Source organism: Nyctibius grandis, chromosome 25 (genome assembly GCF_013368605.1).
Source record: "Nyctibius grandis isolate bNycGra1 chromosome 25, bNycGra1.pri, whole genome shotgun sequence".
NCBI lineage: Eukaryota > Metazoa > Chordata > Aves > Nyctibiiformes > Nyctibiidae > Nyctibius > Nyctibius grandis.
The window spans coordinates 7,115,579-7,130,263 of NC_090682.1; positions in this window are offsets into that span (position 1 = coordinate 7,115,579).

A 14,685-nucleotide genomic window follows, 5' to 3' on the forward strand; every position below is an offset into this window, starting at 1 on the left:
TGAACAGTCGGGCCCCGTTCACAGCCTGGGGTCAGCGCTGGTGATGCTGAAAAGTGCTGCCTGGGACTGGGGAGAGAGCCAGGGCGAGCGGGGGGCTTCGCTCCCCGGGTCCCTTCGGTGTCCCGCAGGCATCGCCGAGCCCCATCCAGATCCCAGGCTTCCACACCGTTTCCCGGCAGCAGACACGTCCCTTCTGATGCTATCGCGCCTTCCTCTCTCTTTCCTGTTCCGTGCTTCCTCGGAGCTGGTGTCCTGGTGATCTATGAGTTGTTTGGAGAAGCAGCAAACACTACTTACGCACTATATACATGTCTTGTCTGTTCCACTTGATAATGCCATCCTTTAATATGCTCAGCAGCAGCTTTTTGGCTGCCTCTTCCACCCTCTCCCCGAAAGCCTGCCTGGCGTGCACCGAGGCCTTTTTATCCTTCAAATAATTTAGGGGATTTCGTATCTAACTTTGTTTTCCAAGATCCTCGCGTGCAGAGGAGGAGAAGCCCAACAAAGCAGAAATCTGCCTCGGTAGCCTGGGGCGTTTCTGTTCCTTCCCTTGCAAAGAGGTAGCAGCTCTGAGGCTCACTCGGAGATGGAAGAGAAGGTGATGGCAGATTAGCACGTCTGGGAGCGAACGCCGGGCTGCAGCGGGGCTGCCTGCCGCAGGACCCGTGGCCGTGCATCCCCTCTTGCCGTCCATGTGCTTGTGTCCTGGCACAGGTTTTGGCAGGCGGGGGCCATGGGCTGGCCGGTGGCTGGGGGGACCCTCTGGTGTCCCACGGGGCTGCCGAGGTGCGGCGTGGTTGCTAAACGCCCGGGGATGAGGTGGGCGCTCTCGGAGATGGAGAGTCTCTTAAAGAAAGGGGAAAAAAGCTTTCTCAGTCCTCTTTCCAGCTGGGAGGAGAGGGTCTGAGGCTGAAAATCCCTCTGACCTCTCATATTGGCAGTCTCAGCTCCCTGCAGCCACGGGAACCATGGCCTCGTCCCTGAACTCGGGTATTTCACCTGTTCTCTCTCCCGATCCGCTAAATAAAGCACTCGATGTCCTGTGCTCAAGGCTCTCTGGCTTAGCTCCGTGCACAATGGCAGCATGTTCTTCTTGATTCCCGTGCAAAACTCTCCACCATTCCTCGGTTTCTGATCGCTCATCCCCTGAGTTGTGCCAAGAGGGACGCATGTGTGCGTTCTCACGTGGGTCTGGCCCGGGGCATGTCACTCAGGCTCTGTGGGATGTGATGTTCCCAGGCCGGGCCAGCGTCGTACCACCGGGCAGGGGGGTTCCCCACTGCCAGCTCCATCCCCGGCACTGAGGGTGCAGAATAAATCCTGCCTCCCTCCCCACACACCGTCCTCCCGTCGGCTTGATGATGAGTGGGAGAGGAGAGAAGTACATGATGGATAAGCTTTAGAAAGGAGTCCAGGGTCACAGCTTTGTCTATGAAAAGTAAATAACGCGAAGAGCAGAGACCCGTCTCCCAGCTGGCACACGCGATGAGCGGAGAACGTGCTCTGCCTCGTGATGGGGAGCTGCCTCGGGGACACCAGTACGTGGGGATCCGTGGGGCGAGTCCGTCCTGGGCACAGCCCGGGGCAGCGAGATGGTCTGGGTGTAGGGAACGTGTTACAGGGCTGAAGTGGCAGGGAGGGATTTCTTTGGTGGCTGGGTGTGATAAAGGGGGTGCTGGGACAGGATCCCACCCTCCCGGGAGGGGAGAGGGGCTCCGCAGCATCCCGACTGCCTGAGTCAGCAGCCGCAGAGAGCAGCTTGACCTTGCATGGAAAGAGATGTCAAACAAATCTTTGTGCTCGTCACACATGGTTTGACATATACACACGCACGCGGTTCCCCGCAGATCAATCTCTCGCGTTGGCCTGGCTGCTCGATCCCTTTCTGGGGAGGCTGGTGGTGCTACATCCACCTCTGTCCTGAGGCTGGTGGTGCTACATCCACCTCCCACCTCTGTCCTGAGTTATAATGGGGTTACAGAGAAGCGTCACTGAGCAGCACCCCCAGGACGATGAGCTGGTCATACGAGCTCTGGCAATAATATTTAGCGCTATAATTATGCCTTGAAATGTCCTTGGAGACTCTGCAGGGGCTACAGGAAAAGGAAGAGAGTGGAGAAAACGGCTGCTTGCCAGGATAATGCCTTGCATCCCCAGAAATGGCCTTAGAGGTGTGAGGGGGGGACAGGGAAGCAAGGAAATCCCAGCACGTTAGAGCGTCCCAGCGTGTCCCCTCCTCCGGGTGGGCACAGCGGGGCTCGCCGGGGTCAGCTCGTTTAACTGCTTCCCCGTGTTCGGTGTCTAATTCGACAAACTCCATGGCAACGCGCCAGCTGCTCTGCTTACCTGACCTCCCCGACTCCCTTGTTAACATCTTTCCTTTCAAGTTGCTCTAACACGGGTCCAAAACGCTGCAGAAGCTCTTCTGACTCCGAGTTGTGCAGCCAAGAGGAGGGGGCCCGCCGGCAAAGGGAGGGTATTCGGGGAGGAAAGCTGGTTTAGGATGGTCTGTAGGTGCAGAGGTGAAGAGTTGGTGGTGTTTGGATGTCGTATTGATCTCGGGGGTGTTGCATTTGTATGGCCTCTTTGGGGCGGGGAGGGGTGTTAATAATTTTTGTGTGCAAAGGCACAATTATACACCCTCGATTAATCTTCAGGCTGAGTCGAGCGCTTGCCATAAATCTTTGAAACAAACACGTCTATTTATATTTTAATTATCTTTCTTTCCTAAAGTTCACGTTGATTTGAGCTTCTCCTACATGTTTGTCAACAGAGCGATTCTCTCGTCGCCTTTGCCGGGCGTCTCGCGGGCGGGACCGCGGTGTCCGCCTGCGCCGTCGGTCCTCGGGGCCAAACCCCTGTGTCAGGCTCGGAACCGACCCGTCCCCGCCAGCGCTTGGCCTCGGCGTGTCCGCAGCCTGGCTGGACGGGGCCGTTGGCAGCGGCTGCCTGAGCTGGGGACGGGCAAACGTGTCTCCCAGGAGCGCGGCTGCAGAACGCGGGAGCGCCCGCTGTCCCCGGGTAACCGTCCTTTCATTCCCAGCAATTTGTAAACATTAATAACCATTATTGCTATTAAAAAGCAAAGAAAGCGAGTAGCCCTGTAGCTAATTACTTGAAGTGTTTTCAATGAGCCGCAGTTCAGCTCCTTTAGAAGGTCTCCCGCTGCGCAGAGCAGATTGTCGTTACGATCAGATCTTTCCTCAGACCTATTAATTCTGCCCAGAATAACAGCCAAGCAGATGCGGGGAGAAGGCTCCCCTGGTTAACACAGCTCCCTCCAAAGCCCATCTCCTCCCCAGAGAGTTACCAGCCCTCGCCCCGTGTCCCCTCCTGCGGCCGGAGGACCGCCGGGGCTGAGCAGCGATGTCCGCTCTGCGGCCAGGGAGGCTCACCTGGAAGAAATCCCCTAAACCTGCAGTTTGTTCCCAACTTTTTAATATTTTTTCCTCCTTGCGACTCCCTGCAGCTTTCTCTCCCTCTTCTTTACACCGCTCCTTCCACGGGCGAAGGCACGTCCCTCGCCCCGGTGCCGGCACAGGAGGACAAAGGTTTTTGCTCTCCCGTGCAGCCAAAATCCCATAATGTGATGAAATGTTTCCATCCCCATCCAAGTGCCCACGCGCCGTTTAAATGAGGTTTTTTAACTGAACGTTGCGGTGCCATTTCACATGGGGGAAATTGCTCCGGTATTTACTGCTATTAAATTAATTTCTCAGTAGAGGATTTTAGACTCTTGTAATTCATGGGGATATTTTAGGTCCTGTTTACTGTCTGGTGCTTAAAAAAATTGTCTCAAGCATTTGTTTGCCGAATATAACGCTGTTATTACATTAGCCTTCTCTCGCAGGAGAGACAGGGGTTCATTAATGTTGATGTGGAGCTTATTGTATCGCCGAGCTCTCTGAGCAGCCGGTAATTTTTCATAACATATGTGCAGCAAGAGTCAGGCGCATCGGGGTGAGCGGAAAACGGTCGTAGCCTGGCACCCGTACGCACCCTGAGCAACTGCAGCTCTGCGTGGCACCGAGGGGAGACGCTTTCAGTCCTCTACTATATATGTATTTTTTTATATATATGTATTTTTATATATATATATGAGCCCAAGTGTAACGAGGGCTCATCCCTCTAAGCAGAAATGCCTTCGTGTCCAGGCAGAGGACTCAAAGGATGGGGCTCAAATGGAGAAATATCTGTTTTTCTCAAGGACAGATAGCAAAATGCTGGAAGAGACACAGCCTGAGGTGGGATGGGGGGGAAAAGTGCTTCACTGGAAGTGTGATGAGTACCTGTTAGTTAGCAATGCCTTCCCCTCCCAGCGGCTGCATTTCTGCAGCAGGAATTGGCAGCAATCAGCATCACAAGTGTTGGGAAGAGATTTGCTTGGATAGATGAAAGAAAACCATTTTCTCCTAACGGCCGGTGCCCAGAGCAAGGCAATCCGGCATTCCCTGCCCGCGCGTGTGGCCGGAGACGCGCCCGCGGCTCCCTCGCTCGTGCAGCAGAGCTGTCTGGGCAGGGGAGGGGACAACCCGCCGTGGCCACCCTCTGCATGGCCATCCTCTGCTCACCGGGGCCGGGCCGGGCGGTGCTTTCATCTGGCCATAATGAAAAGCTCCTGCCTGGTTTCTTCATCTGGGCCAGCGCTTAGTGCGGGGTTTTGATCAACAAACCGATGCTGTTCGGGACTTCTTCCCTTCTGGTTTGAGGCAGAAATGTGAGGAGGCGGGGAGGGGAACACCGAGAGCCTGTGAAGATCCAACCAACCGGTCTCCTCAAAGCAAAAAATAATAATTAGTATCCCCCTGAGAGCAGAGCTGTTCTCTGAGCCCCATCAAAGCTGCCCCGCGGCCCTCAGATGAAAGCCCCGCTTTTCGGTCCCCTCCTTTTAACACCTCGTTTGTTTTCAGTCTCTGTTGTTCCTAAATGAGCAAACGGTTTGTCTGCCGCGCCCAAAATAACCGAGCGGCTCCGTGACTGGCGGCCGGGCTGGCGTCGCTCTGGCGCGGGCGGTGACACAGAGCTGACGTGCCGCGGCGTCTCCTGCCGTCGAGCAGGAGCTCGTCACGTTTTCCAAGGCAGTTCCAGACAGCAGAAAACTCAGTGCATTCCCATTTTTAAAATAGGAGTAGTAAAAGAAACGGTAGCAGGTAGCAGATGTTGCAAAATGTAATTACCGGCTAATCAGTTTCTGGCCGGTTTGGGTTTGTTCCCCTCTCTCCCATGTGTCTGGCTCAGCTGTGGGGTTTGCAGAAAGCCGGTGTGGGCAGGGGGAGAGCCCGGGGTGCCAGGCAGGGGCTCGGGGTGCCAGGCAGGGGCTCGGGGAGCCGACCCCGGGGACGGCCGGTGTCCCGCGCCGCGAGGACACAGCTGGGGCTGCCCACCGCCATCGCCACCCCTGCCCGGCGCACGCCCCGACGTCGCCGCGGTTCCCAGGCACGCACGGAAAGCGAGGCCTGGCAGCTTCATGCTCCCCAAATCAATACCTATCTTCAGTCTCTCCTGCTCTTGTGAAATGAACTGTGCGACGGGTCAGAGGAGAGCGGAGCAGGCGGCGTTCGGAGGGGCTCGCCACGTTTGCTGCGAGGCTGAGCAGCGTGGTGTGGGATTACTCCTTATTCAATCCATACATGCTCTGTGTTTGCATTTGCTAGAGACTCACGGATCCTCGGAGCCCTCTCTCTTTCTGTGCTGGGTTCGTTGTATTTAAGCTGTTTTTAAAGGCGCTGGAGGGAGCGGGATGGAATGCGGCACCGCTCCAGTCCCGGAGCTGGGGGCTCTAATCCGAGCCCCAAACAAACACCCTGTGTTTTACCCCCTGTAATGTCACAGCCTGGCGATGTGCTGCCATCTGCTCCCACCCCGTGGGGAAGCCCGGCGGGGAGGTGTTTGCTCTGTGCTGGGGGTGTCTGGGTGAGGGCGGGCAGGAGGAGAAGTGACCGCGGCTCGGAGGGATCCCTCTTGCTTTAGAACATCCTAAAGGATCGCTCCCTTGAGCATCAGGGTAACAGGAGGTAAATGGAGTGTACTCGCCAGCCGCCAGCCCGTGACTGTTTTATTCCACTCTGGAGGAAGGTGGAACTGCTCTCGGACCCTTGACAGATGAGCGTGTTATCAATCCCCTCCTTGCAAGCGGGATCAAGAGCCAGGAGTCTGCCAAGGGAGAACTCCTCTGCTCGCGAGAAAGTCTCTTTTTCAGCCCTTAAAAAAAAAAAAATGACAACAGAAATAAATCCTCCTCCTGTAGTACTGGAAACAGGTTTGAAAACAAGGATGGGAGAGGATGGAAGCACATCCCCAGGGACCTGGGCAACACCTCCCCGAAGCCTCCCTAACGAGCGGGAGAGGGTTCTGTGAGCCACCCTCTGAAAAGCCAGTCCTTTCAGTTATTTACCTGAAGCAGTGAAAATAGCAATAACTGGAGAAACTGGCTGGAGTGTCTGTTGTTAGTGCTTTCAGTGGGATTGATGGGGAGAGCAGAGGAGCCTGTCCCTGCCTGTGAATAAAGCCTTGTTCGGGCTCGGTGCGAGGCGGCGGCTCAGCCGCTGTCACGGAGTGATAATGGTCTCATTGGAATTTTATCTGCACAATATAAATTTAATAGTTTCACTGGAACGTGCTATTCGCATTGTCATAACACAGGGACGTTTGGGAAGGCTTCAGAGGTGGTTTAATTAGCAAAGTTAGTTGGGAGGGCATTTTGCATTATCCTCCTCCTTTCCTTTCTGCTAACGCTCTGTAATTTATGTCAGCCGAGGAGCACGCGAGCTCTGCTGCACATGATAAACAGAGGGGGCTCGAAGCCAGTGGGTAGCGTGGCTTTGAAGGACACAGGGAGGGGAGGTCAGCGGGCAGTTTGTTAGTGTCATTTTCTGTCATTTCCGTGGCTCACCCTGTCCCATGGCACGGAGCAGGGCATCACCACCGAGCAGATGGGGATGGGGCAGGGGCGCACCACGAGGATGCTCGGAGGGGGCTCACTGCTCCAAGGGAAGCCCTTGAGCACTTCCCTGGGCAGCAGCAGCGCCGTTAAGGGCTGTATTTGTGTCCCCTTCACAGCAAAACCCACTCGTACGTTCGTATGGGAGTCGTGCAGCAGCCCTGCTCGGGCTGTCCGTCCGTCTGTCTCGCGTCCCAGGCGCTCCACATGCCACTAACTGCCTGGCTGAACGCCCGGGGCAGTGATGGGAAGATTTCCACGGACTTCAATCTGTCCTGGATCCCATCCAAGGGCGGGAGCGGGATTAAGACATCCTGGATGGCCTGAGCGACGGCTGTGGCGGTGGCACACCGAGCACCACAGCCCTCGCAGAGAGCCAAGAGCCGTGAGGTGGCCGTGCCGCAGGCAGCCTCCGCGTCCGCCTGCCTGAGGATGGACCTTCTCTGGAGCAGGGTTGGCTGCATTTAAGTGTTTCCAACAAGGCAGCCTGCTCTTAAATAATAACAAGGGAGGAGGTTTTCCTGCTGCAGTGGTGGGCGAAAAAATTCAGATGAACTTTCCCACTCCAGAGAGTGGGAAGCTCTGCTTCCTCAGCGTGCTGGTTCACGTGAAAGGCTCCCTCGGAGCTGCTCCTCCAGCGCACGCCCGGGCTCGCCCTCCCTTCGCCCCTCGCAAATTGAAAACCCTTCCGGAAGAATGCAAAGCTAAAACCTGTTTTTTTTCAGTGCAATCTGGCTTCTGTTAGTAAAAGTGGGACTAGAAAAGGTTATATTCTTAAGGAAAACGGTCCTGCTACGTGCGTTAACAAAAGTGAGTCACGTTTGGTGGAGGCTGTAATTTGCTGGGTCCCAGCAGTCAGTCAGACCCCAAACACATCCCACCCGGCGAACGCACCACCTGCCACCCTGTGCCGATGCCACCCCTTGTTTGGGGGAAACTGTCACCCTTTTGATCCCTGACCAAAAACAACCATAAAATACCCAGGTTCTGAAGGGCACGTCTCAGAGGTTGCAGAGAGACATTCCGTTATGTAGAAATAAAACATGAATTTTAATGCGAGGCATTAACATGAGCTCTTTTAGGAATAACTACAGGACTTCATGATGAACGTATTAGAGCAGTGCTTCAGCACAGGCGCCTGCCAGTCTTCATAAATCAGCTCCAACGAGTTAATTCTTCATAGAGGAGGACGAATTTGAATCTCGGGGACGCACAAATGGGTACAGCACAAAAGCAGCAGCATAACTTGGAGCACTCGGGTTCTTCTGGCGGGTGGGAAGAGCAGGGCAGCATCGGACAACGCAGAGGCAAATAAGAGCTTTAGGGGCTGTTCTGTGAACCCCAGCACAAAGCAGTGGGCACAAGGGCAGCTCTTCCCTGGTCTTGTATCACAGCGGCTTCCCAAGGCGCCTGGGCTGCCTTGGTGCCTTCGGAGGTGCCAGGGATGCCCTGTGAGAGGCGGCATCTTGCCATCCGAAGGCTGGTGTTGGATGGGTGATGCCCCTTTGCACGCCCTCATCCCTTAATTTTCATTGCAGCCAGCTTCTCGGGGAGGAGAGCGCTCGTGGGGATGCTGCTCGCCCTAAGCCTCTTTAGAAGGCAGCCGAGATGTTTCCTCCTGAACAGAGCTTGCCGCCGAGCCGGGCTGCTTTTTATTTGTTGTTGATTTTATTGATGTTATTGACTTTTTCACGGGGCGCTTTGGGGACGTTTGCATGACGGCGTGTGCAGGCGCTACAAATTGCCCGGTGTTACACAGTGTTTAACTCGCGCCCCATGCCAGCGAGAGAGATGCTTTTTTATTAAGAATCCGCTGCAGACGTTGCTTTTGTTTTTATGATAAAATACATAATGCAGTCATCATCGCTGCCGTCCCGCTGTGGCTACCAGGTAAGGTAAAATAGTGATGTGTCATGTAAGCGCTTCCAAGACAGGCACGGAGGTGTATATAGGCGCACAGACTCGTAGTAAAGAGCCTCCCGTGCTGTGTAACGGTGTCGCAGCGTGTAGGCAGCGTGTGGGGGATCTCAGCATGGCACAACCGACACGCAGGAGTGGGGCTGCCCTTGGGTGCTCATTCCCAAGCCACACTTCTGCCAGCGAGCCTCGAGTCTTGCAGAAATCCGTGACTGAGGGGTAATTGCAGGATGGCAACTACGAGGGGTGAGGGAGGTCGGATGAACCTCAGTAACGTGGAGTTTGCAGATAGACTCACTAGACAGGGAGAACACGCTTTCTTCTTTCTCCTCCTGTAAACAAACCAAGATCGCTTGTTTTCTATTCCAAGACTCAGCGTCTGCCTGAGACAGTAATATTTTAAAGTTGATTGGATCTTAAAATTGTAAGAGGTCCCCGGTGGCCCGGCTCAAGCTGGCATTATCAGCTCAGCCCTCGTCTTAGGAAGCCATCTCCTCCTGAACCACCCTGTGCTCCCTCGTCCTTTCAGACCGCGCAGCCCAGGAGCAGCTCGGTCCTCCCGGGCAGCTCGCTGAGACGAGGGATGAAGATGAATGTCATCGCGCCCGTGACCTTGGCAGCGGGCAGCCTTGTCCTTGGGGCTCGGAGCACCTCCCAAGGTTCCTGTTTGCTTTTCTTTACTCACCGGGGACGGGTTGACAGTGCCATCCTTCAGGTTGAAAAATGCTTCGCTGAGTGCCGGCGCCGAGGCGTATCGCCCGGCGAGGACCACGAAGTCCCGCAGCACTCGGCACCGTTGTACCTGCGACGAACGGGGGACCGTCCTTCCAGCGGGCTCCAAAGGTCTCGTGGCGTTGTGCGTGCCACGTCGTGGTGGGTTAAAACCTGGTCGTGTCGGCAGGCGGGTGGAGGAGAGGGTCCTGGAGGGGGGCGAGACGTGAGCCGGGAGCTGCCGTGGTGCTTTGGATGAGAAAGATGTTTTCAGGCAGAGCCACGGCTTTGGGGTGATCTTGTCCTGTCCCCTCCTGTGGTGAAGTGGGCTTTGCACGGGGAAGCTGTAGGGGTGGCTTCCAGAAAGTGGGGAAAAGCGGCTCTGGAAAAGTCTGGGCTCAGATGTGTTGAAAAATGACTGGAAAGAGGGAGGGAAGCGGGCGAGGCGTGCTGTAGGGATTGGCCACGGGAGCGCTGGCCTGCGCCGCGGGGAGGGGGGGGGGGGTCTGACAGCAGGTCTGGAGCGGAGTAGGAAAAGGCACAATTATACCTAGTGGGTAGAAATGGAAGTTGGACAAATTCAAGCGAGAAATATGGGACAAATTCCTGGCAGCACGGTCATAAAACCTGAGAATGGTTTACCTAGGGATGGCAGCACAGCCTCTTGAAGTCTTTAAATCAACACCAGGTATCTGCACGCTCTCCAAGCAGAGGGCAGATTTCCTGAGGGCTGGCTTCCTTTTTCCTACGGTAACTCTGCTTTTAAATCGGTTTTAAAGAAACGAAATTTAAAAATCCTACCAGTTGATTGGCCTTTGCGGTGAATTTTCCCTTCAGTTTTCATGTGAGCCCCGTGAAACCGGGATTGTGTGTCTGCAGCTTTTATTGCCGGCTTTAAAGAATTCTTCCAAAATACTCTCTCGTACAAAATGAGACCAGTACTTATGTGTCTGTGGTAGCTAGGAGACTGGCAGAAATTGTGCTCTGCGTGATTATCCAAAGCAGTTGTCATGTTATTCTCATCGCTAATGGTATATAATTATGTATTAAGGCTCTCTCCAGGTAGAGCATCTCGGGGCAATTAGAGCACAGAGCAGAGGACGTGACGAAGACCCTGGGCCAAGTGACTCCATCCCTCTGGAAAGGGGAATAATTGTCCCAAAACACATTGTTTGCATTTTTGCTGCCTGACATTATCTGAAAGCTCTTCTGCTGGGTCCTTGCGAGCGTGAGGTACGACCAGGCTGGCACGTGGGGCGTGTGCCTGCGGGGGGCACAGCCGCGGGGCTGTTGGCACACAGCAGGTACCTTCCACCTGCGCGGTGAGTCTGGGTGTGTAAGTTGCCGTGGGATGCTGTCGGTGTCCGACTTCTGGGGCGAGCTGAGAGCGGCGGAGGATAGAGCTGAGAAGCCAGGGATGATGCATTTCTGTTAGAAAGTGTGGGAGATAAATCACCAGGTTCTGGGATGAACAGTCCCTTAAACAAATGGCTCAAGCACGGTTGTTTCTCTTGCTGAGCTCTCCCCAGCCTGGGGAGCAGCGGGAGCCTGGGGGTGCCTTCGGTGCTCGGGCAGCCTGTCCTCTGCAGAGGCTCACAGACCAAAAATACCATCCAAAACGTGCGCTGCTGCCTTGGATACGGGCCCGAGGAGGGGAGAAGGCAGGAGTGACAGTGCCAAGCATCTGATGCCCATCACATGGCAATCAAAGCGGGGAGACGCTTGCCTTCTCCGCTGACACGTGCCACCTGCACAGCACGTGGGCACAGCCAGGGCTGCTCTCTCCTCCTCCCCTCTGCAAACAAGGAACAAAATCCTCATTCCCGCAGGAGATTCTCATTCCCTTTTGAAACAAGGGGATCACACCTGGGAGGATGGTGTGTACCTCTAATACCTCCCTTCGGCCGCAGGAGCTGCGCCTTCTTAAAGCAGCTGCCCGAGGGAAAGCCGTGGCCTCTGAGCAGTGTTCCGGCTCCATGGCCGTGCTGTTTGTCTTCGCTCTCCCTCCGCTCGCAGCTCTCTGTATTTGGGAGACACCACAAGACCAAGCGCAGCAACAGCAGCGATGCCAGAGCCCTGGGAAGGGGTCGGTGCGCGAGCAGTGCCCAGCCCGTGGGAGCCGCGGTGCCTGCAGCGCACACCTACCCGTGCGCGTCGGAGGGTGGTTAATTGGGCCCACAGCGATCACGGCCCGTTGGTTCCCCAACAGACGATGTCGGTGTGAAGCTGCGACTCACCGCGAGCCGTCCCCAAAGGCAGCTCCCGTCTGGCACCCGGCAGTCGCAGCCTTCGTGCCCCCCGAGCAGGCTCTGCCTGTGTGACAGTGCCGGGAACCAAACCCCTTTTTCTCTGTCCTTACCACAAGGTGTTTTATTCCAAGTGAAGGGAACGATGGCAATGGGCGCTGCAGAGCGCTGGTGGCGATGAGGAGTCCCTCTGAACTGACAGAGGTTCGCCTCAAAGGGGCCTGTGAGGAGATTCCGCTTTAGCTAAGGGCAGGAAAGTGCCACGGAGCCTAATTAATGTATTCACACAAATATATATACACACACACGCAGCCCCTAGACCCCGCGGAGCGCGAGGGCGCCGCGGAGGAGCAGGCAGCATCCCGGGGATGCCATGGCCCAGGCAGTTCACAGACCAGACTTCTGCGCTGAAGTCACGTTGCTGCCAAAGGGAAATGAAACACGGGTTTATTTTTAACTTGACTGTCTAGGGGGAAAGAGGAAGGAATATCTTGCGGTGGAAGAAGTCAGTGAGGACCCTGGGGACCTCAGCTTGGTTCTTGGCTCAACTACAAACTCCCCATGCGACCTTAAGCAGGTCATTTCATCTGTCTGCGCTTCATTTCCCTTCTGCAAAGTTTGGAGAGCACGATCCTCCCTCTGGTCTCATCTGTCTGGACTGGGAGCTCGCATTTATGTTATTTATTCAAGTGCAGTGCGTGCAGTGGGCACAGTGCAGAAGAGCGGTGGCCAGGGGACATGGATGTTGCAGGGCGGTTTCTCTGGTTGTGCCTTCACGCAGGCTGCGCTGTTATTTCAGCACACGCAGGGGAAAGATTTTCTTTTTAAATCAGTAAAACGTGACAGTGGGTTAAAGCAGCTGTGGTATGACCGTGCTCCTTGCAGCCAGGTTTGCGCAGACAATCTCTCGTTGTTCCCTCTCCTTTCCCTGTCGGTCTGTCTGCCCCGCAAGCGTTGGCTTTAGAGGAGAAAGGAGCGCCTCGGCCGTGCTGGATACGGCCCCAGACGTGTGATGCTGTTAGAAGTGCCTGCTGGGTTTTCTCCAGAGATGCCCTGGCCAGCCCCGGGGAGGGACGGCATCCCGGGCTGCTGGGGGGCACCGGGGTGCCCGGGGGGTGCCAGGGCTGCTGGGGAGCAGCTGGGGTTCGTGTCCCCAGCCCGGGCGCTGCCCTCGGATCCTCGGGGGGAACATCTGCAACTGGCAAACTGGCACTTTGTGATTGAGGAAGAGGACTGGGGGGTGGGTTGGGGTGGGTTTTATTCCAGTGGTGTTACTGTATCAGGCAAATAACACCAGCTCCTGTGTGAGGTGCCAGCCAAGCGCTGCGGGATGAGCCGCACCCGTCGGGGCGCGGGTGGCTTCGGGACCCCGGCCAAGAGCATCGCGCTCCGTCCCGCCGCAGCCGCGTTCTCGGGGGGATTCAAACCGTGTGTAAACAGAAGCGGAGAGGAGCAGGGGCTCGCCCGGGGCCGGGGCCGCTCCGCCGGTCTCGGAGCTCCCCCGCCGGCCCGGCGCTCGCCACTGCAGCGCGGCGGGGACGGGGCGGGGGTCCCGGTGCCTCCCCGGTCCCATCCCGTGGAGTGAGAGGCGCAGGGGAGGGCAGAGAGAACATGGTTATATCTGGACGGATGGACAGATAACTGGTTGCTCTCTCTGCTGTTGTGGGAAGCTCAACCACCTCGTGTCTGGGAAGGAGCTTCCACACGGAAAAGCCTCCGGGCTGCCGGTGCCGGGAGCGGCAGGGACGCTTGTTCTGAACAGCGAACTGGAAAACGAATTTGCCTCGTGCAGCAAACAGGTTTTAACGTGTAGTTAACTGTCTGTGTGTGGCTTTCTATCCAAGGAGGGGGATTTATGTGCGTGTTCAATTCCTCTCACCCTGGTACATGGCCGCCGTGCCGTATTTCATTTACTTTGGAAATGCAGTGTCAGACCGGATCGTAATAAAATGTTGTATAAACATGCATCAAATATTTGTTCCAAGCGCAGAAGCAAATAAAAGAGTTGATGAGACGGATTGGGAGCCCGGGGGCATGGCGAGCACGGGGGCTCGGAGGGAAATCTCACAAGTGCTATTTGCGCCGTGTAGTCAAAATGGAACTGTTTTCTCTTTCCATGTGATCGGGGCTCCTGTGTCCCTCCCTTGCTCTGAGGGCTCTGGCCACCCGGCGTGTACCGATCCCTGTCCCTCCCGCCGCCGCCAGCGCTCAGAAGGCAACGCGAGGCTCTGCTCCTTGCGTGGGCGTTGCGATGGGCACCCGTTTGCCCAGCCCCTGGCTGCCCACCCCTTGCCCCTGCGGGAGGGGCCCTGGGGTCTCCTCTGCCTGCGTTGGGGGCACCAGGGTTATTTTCTGTGCTGTGACTAGGGGACAGTGCTGCTGCTGCAGCATTCGGGCGGGTGTTTCTGACCGGCACAATTGCACATTCAGGGTGAGCACGGCCTCAAAACCTGGACGGAATAAGTGATGTGGTTTTTTAATTTGCTTCAGAATTGTATCAGTAATCCGTGGTTACATTATTAATGTAGTATTAAAAGGACCTGAGGCCTCTCAGAAAATTCCTCTTTCAAATAAATAATTACTGGAACCAAGATAATTTATTAAATTAAATTGAAAAACCCAGCCACTCTCTATATTTGCTTTCTAGTAGTTTTTTTTTTAACTACCACGTCCTAAACCACACTGCTATTCCCATCGCTGCAGGCGGGCTGCAGTGCCGAGGTGGCAGCAGACGGTGTCGGCAGGACCCGGAGCCCGCAGCCTGGAGCCACGTCGCTGGGGCAGCTCCCAGCGCTGCCTTTCGTGTCTCCTGGCGAGGAGCTGGATGGGCTTTGCTGTGGTTGTGGGGAAGCAGCTGAACAGGAGTCCTGG